The 16,170-nt window shown below is 34.8% G+C and overlaps 1 pseudogene; it reads right to left on the minus strand.

Moving 5' to 3' along the window:
* Positions 1 to 14,594: 14,594 nt before the first annotated feature.
* On the minus strand, positions 14,595 to 14,713 carry LOC112485291 (annotated as a pseudogene).
* Between the last annotated feature and the right edge of the window lie 1,457 nt (positions 14,714 to 16,170).

A 16,170-nucleotide genomic window follows, 5' to 3' on the forward strand; every position in this document is an offset into this window, starting at 1 on the left:
ACACTGTATAATTCCATTTATATGAGATCTGGAACAGGTAAAATTATAAAAACAGAAAACATATTAGTGGTTGCCAGAGGCTGGGTGTGGGAGAGGGGTTTATTACAATGAAGCATGGAGGTAGTTTTTGGAATGATGAAACTGCTCTAAATATTGATTGTAGTGATGGTTATATGACTATATATGTCTGTCAAACTTGCAGGGTCCATTTAAGATTGTAAATCACACCTGAATTTTAAAAAATGACACACAAAAATTATAAAGATGCTAATTTTTTTTTCTGTCTGAAATCTAAAGGTCTGGGACCCATTGGTTTAGAACAGTGTGTCTCAAAGTACAGTTTCTAGACCAACAGCATCAGCATCACCTGGGAAGTGGATAATTTGTTCTCTGTATTTATGAGTCAGTTTCTTTTTTCTTCATTAATTTGTTTTAATTTTTAGATTCCACATGTAAGTGGTATTTGTCTTTCCTCATTTGACTTACTTCACTTAGCATAATACCCTCTAGGTCCATTCATGCTGTTGCAAATGACAAGATTTAATTCTCTTTTTAACACTGAGTAATATTCTGTGGTATACATGTACCATATCTTCTTTATCTATTCATCTATTGATGGACACATAGTTTGTTTCCATATCTTGGCTATTGTAAATAATTCTGCAATAAATATAGTGTGCACATATACTTTTTGAATTAGTGTTTCATTTTCTTTGTATAAATACCCAGAGGTGAGATTACTGGATCATTTACTAGTTCTATTTTTAATTTTTTGAAAAAACTCCATATGTTGTTTCATAGTGGTTGCAGCAATTTAAAATCCTGACAACAGTGCACAAGGGTTTTCTTTTTCCCACATCCTCACCAACATTTGTTATTTCCTGTCTTTTTAATAATAGCCATTCTGATAGGTGTGAAATGGTACTTCATTGTAGTTTTGATTTGCATTTCCTTGATAATTAGTGATGTTGAACATCTCTTTGTGTGTCTATTGGCTATCCGTATGTCTTCTTTAGAGAAATGTCTAGTTAGGTCCTTTGTCCATTTTTTAATCAAATTGTTGATTTTTTTTTGACATCGAATTGTATAAGATTTTTATATATTTTTGATATCAACCCGTATTGGATATACCACTTGCAAATATCTTTTGCCATTCAGTAGATTGCCTTTTCATTTTGCTGAATGTTTCCTTGGCTATGTAAAAGCTTTTTAGTTTGATGTGGTCCCATTTGTTTATTTTTACTTTTGTTTCCCTTGCTTGGGAAGACATATCCAGAAAAATATTGCTATGACCAATGTCAAAGGGTTTACTGCCTATGTTTTCTTCTAGGAATTTTAGGGCTCACATTTAAGTCTTTAATTCATTTTTAGTTTATTTTTGTATATGATATAAAAAAGTGATCCAGTTTAATTCTTTTGCATGTAACTGTCCACTTTTCTCAGCGCAATTTATTGAAGAGGCTATCTTTTCCCCATTGTATATTTTTACCTCCTTTGTTGTATACTAATTGACTATTTAAGTGTGTGTTTATTTCTGGGCTCTCTATTCTATTCCATTGATCTATGTGTCTGTACTTCTGCCAGTACCATACTGTTTCGATTACCTATAGCTTGGTAGTATAGTTTGAAACCAGGGAGTGCGATACTTCCAGCTTTGATCTTGAAAACAAACAGTTTTCTTTCTCAAAATTGCTTTGGCTATTCCTGGTCTTTTGTAGTTCCATACAAACCTTATGATTATTCTAATTCTGTGAAAAATGTCATTGGAATTTTGTTAGGGACTGCATTGAATCTGTAGATTGCTTTGGGTAGTATGGACATTTTAACAATATTAATTCTTTCAGTCCATGAGCCCAGTATATCTTTTTATTTATTTTTGTTATCTTCAATAAAATGGAGATTTTCATACTTACCTCCTAACATTGTTGTAAAGTTTGAATAGCATAATGTCAATAAAGTGCTTATTGACACAGTCTGAAATATAGCAAAAGTTCAAGGAAGAGTCACTAATTTTAAGTGTTATCCTGATTCACAGTCTTGTATTTTTGCTGTGTTTTTGATGTATGCACAATTAAACTAATTTTAATGTTTTAATTACAGCTGATGTTTAATATTATTTTATATTAGTTTCAGGTAGATAGCATAATGGTTAGACATTTATATAACTTACAAAATGATTCCCTAATTAGACTAATACTCACCTGGCACTATACATAGTTATTACAATATTATTGACTACATTCCCCATGTTGCACTTTTTGTGACTATTTTGTAACTGTTAATTTGTATTTCTTAATCTCTTCATCTCTTTCACTCAGCCTCCAGACCCCCTCCCATCTGGCAACCATCAGTTTGTTTTCTATATCTATGAGTCTGTTTCTGTTTTGTTTGTTCAGTTATTTTGTTCTTCAGATTCCACATGTAGGTGAAATCATATGATATTTGTCTTTCTGTCTGACTTATTTACTTAGCATAATACCCTTTAGGTTCATCCACGTTGTTGCAAATGGTAAGATTTCATTCTTTTTTATGCCCAAGTAATATTTAATTTCATATATGTATCACCTCTTTATCTGATCATCTATTGATGGGCACTTAAGTTGCTTCCATATCTTGGCTATTGTAAATAGCTCTGCAGTGAACATAGGGATGCATATACCCTTTCGTCTTAATGTTTTGGATTTCTTCAGATAAATACCCAGAAGTGGGATTTCTGGGTCATAAGGTAATTCTCTTTTTTATTTTTTAAGGAATCCACAAACTGTTTTTTTGTAGAAGCTATGCCAATTTGCAATCCCACCAATAGTGCACAAAGATTCTCTTTTCTTCACATCCTTGGCAACACTTGTCTGTTGATTTATTGATGATAGCCATTCTGGCAGGTGTTGAGGTGATATCTCATTGTGGGTTTAACTTGCATCTCTCGATGATAGTGACATTGAGCATCTTTTTATTTGTGTATTGGCCATCTGTATGTCCTCTTTGGGAAATGTCTATTCATGTCTTCTGTGCATTTTTTTATTGGATTTTTTTTTGATATCGAGTTGTATGATTTTTTGAAATATATTTTGGATGTTAACTCCTTATCTAATGTGTCATTAGTGACTATCTTCTCTCATTCAGTAGGTCGCCTTTTCATTTTGCTGATGATTTCCTTTGTTGTGCAAAACCTTTTTAGTTTGATATAGTCCCATTTGTTTATTTTTTCTTTTGTTTCTCTCGCCAAAGGTGACATATTAGATAAAAATATTACTAAGAGCAATGTCAGTGAGTGTACTGCCTACTTTTTTTTTTTTTTTAGGAATTTTATGGTTTCAGATCTTACATTTAAGCCTTTAACCCATTTTGAGTTTATTCTTTATATGGTGTAAGAAGGTGGTCCAGTTTTATTTTTTTAAGCATTCATTTAAAACTGTTATCTGGTTATTGCCATTCCATTTATGCAGGCAAGGGGCTAAAACTTCCTGATTGGATGTTTTCTTTTATTTTTGGTGTTTTGCCATGTATTTTATATGTTTGTTATTGCCTTTTCTTAGGTAAAGCACTATTTGAGAAGAAAGACTGGTACTTTGGAGGCACAGTATATGTCTATTTTGCAGAAAGAGCATCTTTGCATATTTATATTTTAGTCAATCATTACTTGGGCATTTGCAAAAATTATTTAAAAATTAATTTAAATGAAAATTTAACTGACTAATCTAAAGCAGAATATTCAGTAGCAGAGGTATATCAAACCTTGTTCTCCTGATTCACAATCTATTTCCATAATCATATTACAAGCTTAAAATATAGTGTATATATGTCAAAAGTGTGTATATGTGAGTTGGGGGTGTGTATGTGTTGAAAGGAGGAGAGTTGATTGAAAAAGAGAGAACATATGGGAGAATGTATAATCATCACAGATGAGCAGACACATTTTTAAAAAGTGCTGTCTCAATTAGTAAAACAAGGAATTAATAATTTTGTGCCAGTTTATCAAGTTGGAACCACTGATTTTCAGAGAAAATGATTTTTTTTTTTTTTTTTGCAGAATTAGATTTGAGAAGTACTTGATATTATCCTTTATTTTCTGTTTCTTGCAGGTGGCAAGTGCTTGCTTAGTTATTCGTATGGCTCAGTAATGCAACCACTTTTAAATAAGAGACCTGCCAGGATATTTCACTATGTCTCTTTCACTCAATAGTCTAAAGATTTATTTTCTTTTTCTTGACTGGGAAAGTATTGGGGAAAGTATAGCAAATTTATACACTTTTTGAGAGTATTTACTTGTGTATCTGATTCAATTGAATTTGAAAACTGGAACCTTTTGCATTGATGACTTTAGATTCCACCTTGATTTGCATAAGAATCTGATACAATGTTATAATAATAATAATAGTAATAAGATAATAATCATAACAAATCAATAAATACTAGTATAGAGGTTCTACTTGACATTGTATTATCAAACAAAGTATAAGACTTTCTTGAGGAGAATTTATTTAGAGGGGGAGGTTAAATTGTCTTCCACAGTGGACAGATATAAAAAAAGAGTTTCTTCTGGAGAAGGCTAAGGATACCATTTGGACATTTGTTTTTCCTTCTCCAAAGGAAAAGAAAAACAGACTAAAGAAATGGATATTTCTCTAAAACTTCTGATCAATAGTTGGGGTAGTTTGATAAATATCTTAGCTCCTTCCTATTTCACTGAGATTTGCAGTGCTTTATCATCATTGCCGACTTTCCAACTGTCTCAGAATCAGTTCTGGAGCTTACTGTGCACTTAAGAGCTTTGTAAGAATGTATATTCTTCCCATTTGGTAGTGTGGCAGCTGTTCAGATCTCCCTTTAAGAGAGAAGTTGCTGTTCTGCTACACTGAGTGCCAGTGGTTGACAGCCCTTCTCTGTAGTGACTTCACCATCCTCCTGGGCTTTTGTTCTAGTTGAAGGCAAACTCTTTTTAAGCAATCCACAGTCAATGTCTGAGCATGGTGGTACTACCGGGGCCTGGTCATTTCTACTCAATATGAGATGAGACTTCTGTAAAGGGTAGTCTTTGTTTCAGATCTTTCCATTGAGTTGGCTTAGACTTCAACTGATCTGTTTGATAGTCTGAGGCTCTTCCTGCCCAATCTTGCTTCCTCTATTTTTCATAGGTGTTACCTCCTAATAAACCACTTGTACTTCTCAGCATATGCTTCTAGAAAGATTAACAGACACAGGATTGATTGCTGTAAAAATTCAAACAAGACAACAGTATTTACATTAAAGAGTGAAATTCCCTTTAACAGTACCTTTTCCATATTTCACTTTCCTTCCCTAATCTAAATACATCTGCCCTTACATACATATTATTTTACACAAGTAGAATCATGCAGGCAAGTGTAGAGGTTAAGAGCACTGATTAGGATTTGACTGCTGGATTAGCTGCCCTCGTTCACAAGTTATTAGCTGTGTGATTAGGATAAGCCTCAGTTTTCTCATTTGCAAAAGTGCTACCTCACATTAATATTAGCAATAATAATAGAATTATTATACATGAGCATTTAGAAGACTATCTGTCACAAATAAGTGCTATATGAGTTTGCTATTAGCAGTAGTACTATGGTCCTGAACATTGGTTTTCACACATAGCAATGCACTGTGTTTGTCTTCCCATCTTCCTGATCTATTTCTTTCTTTTGTAAGGAAATAGGTACTTTACTTAAGTAATGAGTTTTTGTTTGCTTTTTTAGAAAACAGCTTTTTTGAGTTATAACTGTCATAATAAACTGCATTTATTTAAAGTATACGATTTAGTGAGTTTCGATATATGTGTATACTTGTGAAACCATCACGACAATCCAGACAATTAACATATCCTTTGCCCCTAAAGTTTCCTCATGTCCTTTAGTAATCCTTTGCTCTTAGTTTTCCCCATTATCTTCTTCTTAGGCAGTGACTGATCTGCTTTTGGTTATTATAGTTTGGTTTGCATTCCTGAATTTACATAAATATAATCATATAGTATGTACTACATTTTCCTGTATATAATAGATGTATAGATCAAAGTTCATTTTTTTTTTTTTGGCCTATGGATATCAAGTATTCCACTACTTGTTAAATAGTCTCTTATTCTCTACCAAATTGCCTTTATCCCTGTGTCTATTTTCATGCCAAAATCACACTGTCTTGATTATTGTAGCTTTATAATCAGTCTTGAAATCAGAATAATGTTTACTCTGTAATTTTGTTCTCCCTTTTCAAAGTTGTTTTAGCTTAGAGAGGTAACTTTAAAGATAGATGGCAAAGGAAAAATTTAGCTTACTGCATTGCTTCTTGAAGAGAATTATTTTAAATTTAATTAAAATTCACTTTTATAACAAACACCTAACCAAAGAAGATATACAGATGGCAAAAAAAGCATATTAAAAGATGCACCACATTACATATCATCAGGAAAATGCTAACTAAAACAACAGCGAGGTACTATCACATATGAATAAGAATGGCCAAAATCCAGAACACTGACAACACCAAATGCTAGAGAAGATGTGGAGCCACAGGAACTCTCGTTTGTGGCTGGTGGGAATGCAAAATGGTACATCCACTTTGGAAGGCAGTTTGGTGGTTTCTTATAAAACCAAACATAATCTTACCATAAGATTCAGCATTTGTACTCTTTGGTATTTACCCAAATGAATTAAAAACTTAATGTTCATGTAAAAACCTGCACACAAATATTAACAGCAGATTTTTCCATAAATGCTAAAACTTGCAAGCAACAAAGATGTCCTTCAGTAGGTGAATGGATACATAAACAGAGGTACATCCAGACAATGGAATATTACTAAGTGTTAAAAAAGAAAAGGGCTATCAAGCAATGAAGGACATGAAGGAACCTTAAATGTATATTACTAAGTGAAATAAGCCAATCTGAAAATACTGTATAATTTTACTGTATAATTCCAACTATAGGACATTCTGGAAAAGGCAAAACTATGAAGATAGTAAAAAGATTAGTGGCTGCCAGGAGTTGGGAATGGGGAAAAAGGATGCATAGGCAGAGCACAGAGGATTTTTTTTAGATCAGTGAAAATAGTCTATGATACTATAGTGATGGATGTATGCCATTACACATTTGTTCAAACCCATAGAATGTACAACACCAAAAGTGAATTCTAAGTAACTTATGAACTTTGGGTGATTATAATGTGTCAATGTAGGTTCATCAATCATAACAAATGTGCCACTCTGGTGGAAGATATTGATATTGGGGGAGGCTGTGTGTGTGTAAGAAAAGGGGCAAAATTATATCTTTCTCATGATTTTGCCATGAACCTAAAATTACTCTAAAACAATTGTCTTTAAAAATGTCAATTTTGCAGGAGAGCTGCATCTGGGTCTTGGTCAAGGCATCATTGAGCATAACTGCAGCCGGTACTTCTCTGGCCACCAGCCTGGAGAAGGCTTGTGGGGAGAATTTGTTTACACATAATGCAGTGAGTAGTCACTCAGATCCTCAATTTCTGAAACACTTCCTGTTTTGTGGCAGAGTGATAGGGAGCTCATAATCACTGCTTGTGAACACATCTGCACCTTTAACAAAGAACATGACACCAAATCTTCAGTACCTGGGCTTGCAGTACTGCTGCACAGACATTGCCCTGTTGGGACATTGTCGCCTTTATTAGTGGCTGCTGCCACTGCTCAAAAGCCAAACTGTTGCAAATAATGATACTCAACCCCTAGTGGATTCCCAATATAGAGGACATGAAATTTTCTCAGAGCTTTGTTTGTGGTTGGATGGAAGTAGAGCAGGCGAGTCTGAAAAGAAGGCTGCTGGTCACAACGTTAGAGCTACTGCTGATGGTGCAGCTTCTTTGTTTTGTTTTGTTTTGTTTTTCTTTTTCTTTCTTTCTTTCTTTCTTTTTTTTTTTTTTTAAGCCAGCTGGAGGTAGCTAGGCTGCTAGAGGGAGTAGACCCAACCTCCAGTTTATTGGGAGAATGTTTTTAGATTCAGTTTCCTATACTAGTTAGGAAGAGGAGATCAAGGGTATCCTAGAGGCTGGCCAATGGAATATCCTAGGTAAAGTTGAAACTAGTCAAAGAATCTGGACTGGCAAGAAAGTCTGAGAGTGGATGATTGATTAGTTAAATATGGGGATAAGTGAGTGACAAAAAAGAATAACTTAGCAAGTACATATGTGTCTGATGGAGGAGTTTCATGGATTAACATGGATTAACACAGTCATTGGAACTGACATAGTTTGGCAGGAAAAATACGTTTCATAAATAAATCATTTGAAGGATCTTTTTATCTAACACCCTGAAAAACATGTAATTATATTTAAATTGATTTTGCAAACACCTAATCCTGACTGGAAGCTGGGGGTACACTAATAAATAAGCTCTTAAACCTTGCCTTTAAGGAGCTGTGTAAAAGTCCAGGATACCTTCTGGTCTCTCTCTTCCTCATGCAGTTGTGTGAAGCAACATGTGTGGATTAAGAATCTCTTATTCACCAGGGGCCCATTACTGGAGCTGGCCTTTATTGGAGAGTTAGGCAGAAAGCTCATTACAGAAAACCAGCCAAGTGCTTTGAGGTCTTTTTGCCTTCTTTCTCCTCCTTCTTCTAATGGTCTGCCTGGAAATTGACAAAGCATAATAGCTATCAAAAGTATGTTGCTTAATGTAGCTCTCAGAGAAAACTTTTTTTTGTTTACTGTGGGTAATTATTCCTTTTTTTGTTGTTGTTGTTGCAGTTAGTGCCTATGAATTCCCAGCTTTAATAAGCTGACAATTTTTATCCTTACGTAGAAAAGCAAGAGTGCAATAAATATGTAAACAAAGAGATAAGTAAATACCAGTAGAAAGTAAAATGCCCAACACGTATATTAGAGATTTTGGTTGATCAATGCATTTGTGGATCATAATTAGATGTACATTACGTTTCTCAGATTTTGAGATAAAAGTAATTTTATTTATCACACGGAGTTAAGCCTTTCAAGGGACTGTTTCAAAGTGTTGGGTATATTATCAGAGGACTGCTACATCCTCCTGAAAGTAGTTAATTTTATAGCTCTGGGTACTTACTAAAGGCCACTTTGTAAGGTTTGGACAAGTCACTCCTTCCTGTCCCCCAGTTCAGCTTCAAAGCTATCAATCCTATGGAACTCTATTTTGCCTAACTAAACTCTTATAGGAAAAGCTGTAATTTTCTTTTAAAATTATAAATAATAAAAGTAAATATAATATGCAATATGAATATTCTCCTATACATTTATTATTCCAAGAAATTCTTACCTTGTTATATGAGGAAGATGACATCTGTCAGATGAAGAAACCAAGCACCAACTTGATAAAGTACACATATTAAGTGTCACGTGAAAAAAATTAAGCTGCAGTTCACAGATTCCCATTCTGAAGGCTTTGTCATATAATGAATAAAATCAGCATGTCTGTCGAGGTGCCTCTTTTCTCCATGATAGCTCTAAGTTTGATGTTATTAACCTCGTTTTACTAATGAGGAAATTAAGGCTGAGAGCAGTGAGATAACTTGCCCAAGGTCCCACGTTCACTAAGGTGCGGTAGAGAGAACTTCAAACCCGTGACTGACTGTCCTGAGCACTGTCTTCCTCACTGTGTACCTGGCTGGCTACTAAATCTCAGGAACTCTGCATGGGGCAGATTTTAGGTAAAACCATTGTTGCTGTCAGTGAAGGATTCTTCTGTGTGTTTCCTGGAACATTTAAAAATATCCATTATTCAGAATGCAATGGCCACCACAATTACTGAATCTTTTAAGCAAGCAAGGTCATAGATTTCCAAGAGAATGTCTACATCCTCTTCATTCTTGTTTCTGAGGGCTAATGTATTCATAACATTTAATTTATTAAGGTCAGTCCAAACTCTACACATAATGTAGAGGGAATATAAATATATTCCATTGACACATATTCTTTCTACCTCAATTACTGGTAAATAAAATTTAAATACAGATAAGCTAAGAGATTATGCTTAATATTTGATTTGTCTGTTAGATTTAGTATAAATATTTTAATATCAAACTTCTGTAGAAATAGAAGGCACATACAATTTGTTTTATACTTGAAATAACTCCATATGTATCTTAATATGGAATCGTCAGTTTGTAGTTGTCATAGTGCATTAAAAATGAGAGTAATTAATAATGTTTCTTATTTTAGTTTTTAGGATACAGACCCTGGATGTCGAAGCCAGTCTTTTCTGTTTTTTTGTTTGTGGTTTCTTTGGGATTTTGGTTAATTACAAATTTTCCCTATTGTAATTTCCCCATCTCCTATGCAAAAATACCAATAATGATTTGCCACCAATTAAACTGATTCTTAGAACTGATGATGATATGATTCGGGGGAAACATAATACTCCACATGAAACAGTAGCAACACAAAGAAAGACGAAAGTATGTCAAATTTGTTTCCAATAAAATAAAATAAAGAGTGAGTATAATTGTTTATTATTGGCAATTTATATTCTAAAATATTAGAGGTAGAAAAGACTATGGAGGCCGAATGTTAATTGTGTTTGCTAGGATAATAATTATCAAATTAAGTAATATTTTTAATGTCTTACTTTGTCTCATTCAAAGGACCTCAATTGTGTGTATGCAAACCCACAACAGAGGTCAAGTAATTGCATTTTTAACCCCTCAGTTATGCATGCAGAATGATGCATTCATATTTTCTATATGTTTGCAATTTAGAAGAGTCTTTCAGATGTCCAGCTTAAGGACATTCAAATTACAGAAAATAAAGTCAAGCTTTTGTAAATTATATTCAATGCAGAGTCATCAGATTTCTCTAGCCTGGTGAGGAGCAGCTTACTATAGAGAAAAGTACTTAGATACCATTTATTAGATATTTGATTTAATTTTCTCACATGGAAAATGAAACTAATAAAGCTACATGCAGGATTCTTTGTGAAAGTTAAAAATAAAACGTTAAATCAACCAATACTTATTAAGAGCCTACAATGTGCTAAACACAGTGCAAAGCAATTAACAGTGTATCTGGCATAGACTAGGAACATAGTAAATAGGAACCTTTATTAATAACTTAATAAATGTTTTCTATGATTAAACTTTTTGTAACCTTTGGTTAGTCTGTTTTCAGCAGTGCACTGGTCTTATAGTGAAGTCTGCCTAGTAACCTTGTTTCTTTGGGGATCTGACCATGTAGATTCATGAAAATTTACATGATAGTTTCAATTCTTGGCTAAATCTACTGTCTTCCAGAGAGAGTCATGAAATTATGTTCTCATTCAAATGCCTATAACATAAAATAAATCTCAGTGACCCTGTTGAAAGCTAACCAGCCAAAACCACCCCTTGCCCTTCTGGATTTAAAAATTTTGATATTTCAAGTTTTTTATTTGTAAGGGAAGCTGTAAGAGCATTTCCAGTGTATGCGTATTCTTTTTCTTATTGAACATTGAATTTATGATTTAAGAACTAGAAAAAGAAAATGAGTTGATTGGAGAAATTGTGAGGTATCAAGCTGATCAAGATGAATTGAGAGGGTACATCAGTGGACCGAATGATTTTAAACTAATTGCAGGATTGATTTAAGCTTCGGTCAAAATGATATATTTTTTTTATCTATGGAAATTGAAAGAAACAATAAAAGGAAGAAAAATTACACCTTAGTTAATACTATTAGAATTGGTTATTCCTAGGAAGCAAAGATGCCTACTCAGTTTAGTATGTTCAGTAAGCATTACTAAATGAAGCTGGGCAGGTATATATGGCCTAAGTATGATATTAAGCACTGGAAAATCAAATGGATCAAATGGATTCATGGAGCTTGTTGGAATTTTAAGGTTTTATACTGCATACAGTTTGGTACACTGTGCCATAGAATGTCTCCCTAGCTCTAAGCTCCTTGAGGACAGACTGTATTTTTGTATGTTTTTATATTCTCCATAGCTTTCAGTGATCTCGATAAAGAGCAAGCTCTCCATAAATATATATATATTTTTTAATATATATTTTTTATATATTTTTGTGAAATAACCCTTGGTTGACCTCATAGACTGCAAGGACCTTGTCAGCTTACAATTCCTTATTTTTTATACCTACAGCTCCTAGTCTTCATAGATGGTCTTGCATCCAAGTACTAACCAGGCTCGACCCTGCTTAGCTTCTGAGATCAGACCGGATCAGTCTTATTCAGTGGTCATGGCCGTAGACTCCATAAATATTTGTTAACCAACAGTCTGCCTGCCAGGCTGAAGACATTAAATAAAACCTAATTTCAGACATCTCGCAGCTTTCATATTCTGTTTTCTAGTTTTCCTTTATTCATGGTCCAGAAGAAAAGCATCTTAATTTAAAAGCTGCTTGTGATTCTACATCAGTAGAAGTCCTGTCAGCTTTGCATCTCTGCCCTCCCTACATGCTGGCGCTGCAGGACTCACAGCCCATCTTCACAGCAGGGTGTTCTTTAACTCTGAGCAGTTAAATCTGATTTCTTTCCAATAGCCTATCTTTCTGTCCTGCGTGCTTGCTCTTAATTAATGAAAGGTAAAGAACTGTGGCAATGCTGCCTTTTTTGTCAAATCCATTTATCTATTCTTTCCCATACAACCCAGAAACTAGAGGATCAGAGACAACTTCCAGTGGCTGTCTGTAGTATAAGAAAACAATACATCTAGGAAGTAGTAGTTGCAATCTGGGTCCATTAAATTAGCATGTGCTTCTATATTGGCTAGAAGTATGTGACTTGGAGTCAAAAGAAGTGGATTTGAATTCTGCCTCTGCCATTGGATGTTGTGTGACTGTAGGTAAATTACTTATCTGCTCCTTCTTATTTTAATCTTTTTTTTATGATTAAAAATCTTACATAAAATACTTAAGCTCTTTGAACTTCAGTTTCCTTCCAACAACAAATTAAAAAGAGCAGCATCTGTCATATAGATTTGTTTTAAAGATTAAATGAAATAATCCATGTAAAGTATTTATACCTAGTGCAGTTTGCCTTCAATAAATATATTTTATTATTGCTGTTCTTCTTTCTATATCACCTTTGTATTATGATCCACTGTATGGCTCTTTGTATGTCATCAGTATATAAATTATTTTATAGCTCAGTGTCAATTTTTCTGCCTCATTCACCACCATATGATCTAAAGTGAATCTTCTTCTCTTTCTCTCATCTCTCATCTCTCATCTCGCTCTCTCTCTCTCTCGCTCTCTCTCTCTCTCGCTCTCTCTCTCTCTCTCTCCTTTCTTGTTACTCTAGTTCTTGTAGGTTCCATGAGTTTTAGGTTTCAGGGAATCAGGTACTCCATTTTCTTATTGCTTTGGTTTTGTTGTTGTTTACTTCTCATAGTTTCTTTTCTTTTTGACTTTCCGAATTGGAAACTGTACACTTGAACTTGATGGAAAGTAAATCTGCTGTAAGTCAGAAGGTGACCTCTGTAATGAAACTCTAGCAATAACTACAGAAACTCTACCATCTTATAAATCAATAGAGTTCACCTTTCTATTCTAGTTTAAACTTATTTTGGATAGTCCTTGGATCATACAAAATCTCTCAGGTCTTTAACTGTTGTTGGAAGAGACATGCCAATCTCTCCATTACAAAATCTGCGGATACCAATACTCTTCTTTTGCATAGCATTCTGCTCAGAGGCAAGTTTGAGTCAGGGACAGCTGTATGCACTAAGACCGCTTTTGTGAGAGCAACCGCACCTCGTGTTACTTTCTTTATATAGGGCTACTGTGAGAGTACCCTGTAAGGGGAACAGTTTGAGTTTGGGTGCCAAATCACTCGTGCTGAGTAAGATTTATTTGAGTGATCCTAGGAATGCCTGCTGCCCAACTCTTGTAAACCTTGGGGACGGTAGAGATCATGAGCGGCCTCTTTCACTGGGAGTAGGAACCATGGGTCCCTTCTTACTCATTGCTAGGAAACTCATAGAGAATCTCCCATAATCATTCTTTGGACAATCCTGTGTGCCACTCACAATTAGTTAATTATGAGATCTAAAATTAGTAACTAATTATTAGATCTAATAATTACTAACTTAAAATTATCAGACCTAGCAATGACTAATTAATGGGCCTAATGACAATTTATGAACCCTTAATAAAGCTGAAATTGAACAGGAGGTGGAAATCATGTTAATAATGTGGGGAAACAATAAGAGATGCACTGAAAGCAAAGGTTTAGAGTTGCTGTGATAGGAAATGAGGATCCGTGGAAGGTTCTGAGTCAGAAAATTGCACAACAAAGACAGTTTTGGGAGATCATCGGTTTAGCAGCAATAATCAGTTAGGTAGGCGATGGTGAGAGTGAGGGGAGACAGTCGTTCGAGAGCCTGGACTTAAAGTAGCAATGGATGAAATAGAATAAACATTAAAAGGAAATGATGTACAGACATCGTGATCAACTGAAATCCAGGGGTGACGGAAGGACAGCAAAATGGTTGCTTTCCAGGCTATAACAGGTTGGATTTAGCCAGTTTGTAACTGTCTGACAGAAGAACATGTCAAACGATCTTTTTTTTTTTTTCCGGCGAGGCAATCCTTGGTTTATCTCACAGATTGCAAGGACCTTGTCAGTTTACAATCCCTCATTTTTAAAAATTTTTTACGCCTACAGTACCTGGTCTTCGTAGGTGGTCTCCCATCCAAGTACTAACCAGGCCCTACCCTACTTAGCTCCCGAGATCAGACGGGATTGGGCTTGTTCAAGGTAGTATGGCCGTAGACTTAAACAAGCTTCTTTTGTTAGGGTAGGCCACTGCAGTGGAGGAAATTTGCTAAGGGGATATTTAGAAGAGTGACAAGGAAGCCCAAAGATAAACTTCAACAATTTTTACAGGTATGTTTTGTTTAATTTTAGGTTTCTGGACTCAGACAGATTTGGGTTTTAATCCTGTTCCTACTTGTTACGTTTTGTACTAATTTCTACATTTCTTTGAGTTTTAGTTTTCTTATCCATAAACTGGAGAGGGGGTAGTAACCACTACCTAGGAGACAATTTGTAAGTTAACGTGTTATAGTATATAAATATATGTACTGCAGTATTAGGCATGATAAGAACCAATAATTGAAATCTGATAAAAATATTACATATTCAGTTCCTCGTGGTTGGTAGTGAGTATTACAGAATGTTGAAATTAGGAGTTGGAAGTTGGAAAAGTCAGGACATCTCTCTTTCTCTATAAGGTCTGGAACTTTAAAAATAACACTATCTGCTTTTTGAGTACAAAATTGGAGTTATTGTTTAGATGAAAAAAATTCCGGCTTTTTACCCTGGACATAGAGAATTTTTAAATCCCTTGGAGATCACTAGTGGAACTTGCAAAAGAAAGGAAATTATAATGATAAGCTGGTCATAAAATCTATTATTAATTTGTCTTCTTTGATAAAAGTTATTTATTAAGATCAGCGCAAGTTTCACGGAGTCCCCACTGCCTTAATGTTGCTCTCTTCTTTAAAGAAAAGTCATAAGCTTAATCATGCACTAAAGGATTTAAAAACTGCAACTTCTCAGAACTGACAAAATACTTTTCTGCCCCACTGACTGACAAAAAATGCAAATAATAATTCTGCATTACTTCCCCAGGACATCCTATGGGATAACTAGTTAATAAATGCCAACAGCATAAAATTAATGATTAATTATGAAATAAATGCTAAGCACTATTGTTATTTATTTCTTGCCATCATAGTTATCTCGTTTTAGGAGCCTAGACCTTCTTTTTCTACAGCTGCAAAAAATGCATTTGATAATTATGAGAATTAATCAAGCCTCAAACTGGATTATAGTGGTGGCAGACATCCTTAATTACAGGCAATGGGAAGCGAAGGTCATTGCTGGTTTGAATCCAGCATAGGTCAGTGCAGCGAAAAAGCCATTAACAGCTGAATGTGATTTTGTGTTCTGAACAGAATAAATTGCTGCCTCGGCCCAATTTCTTAGTAAACATGTGTCCCACATCCAAGCTAACAATCACAAAATGGACCAACTGGCCCCTTTGCTGGCAGCCTCGATAAGCAGAGGTCCTCAGCCTTGGCTTCGCATTAGATTCACCTGAAGAGCTCTGGAAATGCAGATGCCCAGACAGCACCCAGGTCAATTAAATCAGGATCTCTAGGAGTAGAACTCAGGCACCAGTTTTTTTGTTTGTTTGTTTTTTATAACTCTCTAGGTGATTCTAAAA

Source organism: Pteropus alecto, unplaced genomic scaffold, assembly GCF_000325575.1.
Source record: "Pteropus alecto unplaced genomic scaffold, ASM32557v1 scaffold270, whole genome shotgun sequence".
Taxonomy (NCBI): domain Eukaryota; kingdom Metazoa; phylum Chordata; class Mammalia; order Chiroptera; family Pteropodidae; genus Pteropus; species Pteropus alecto.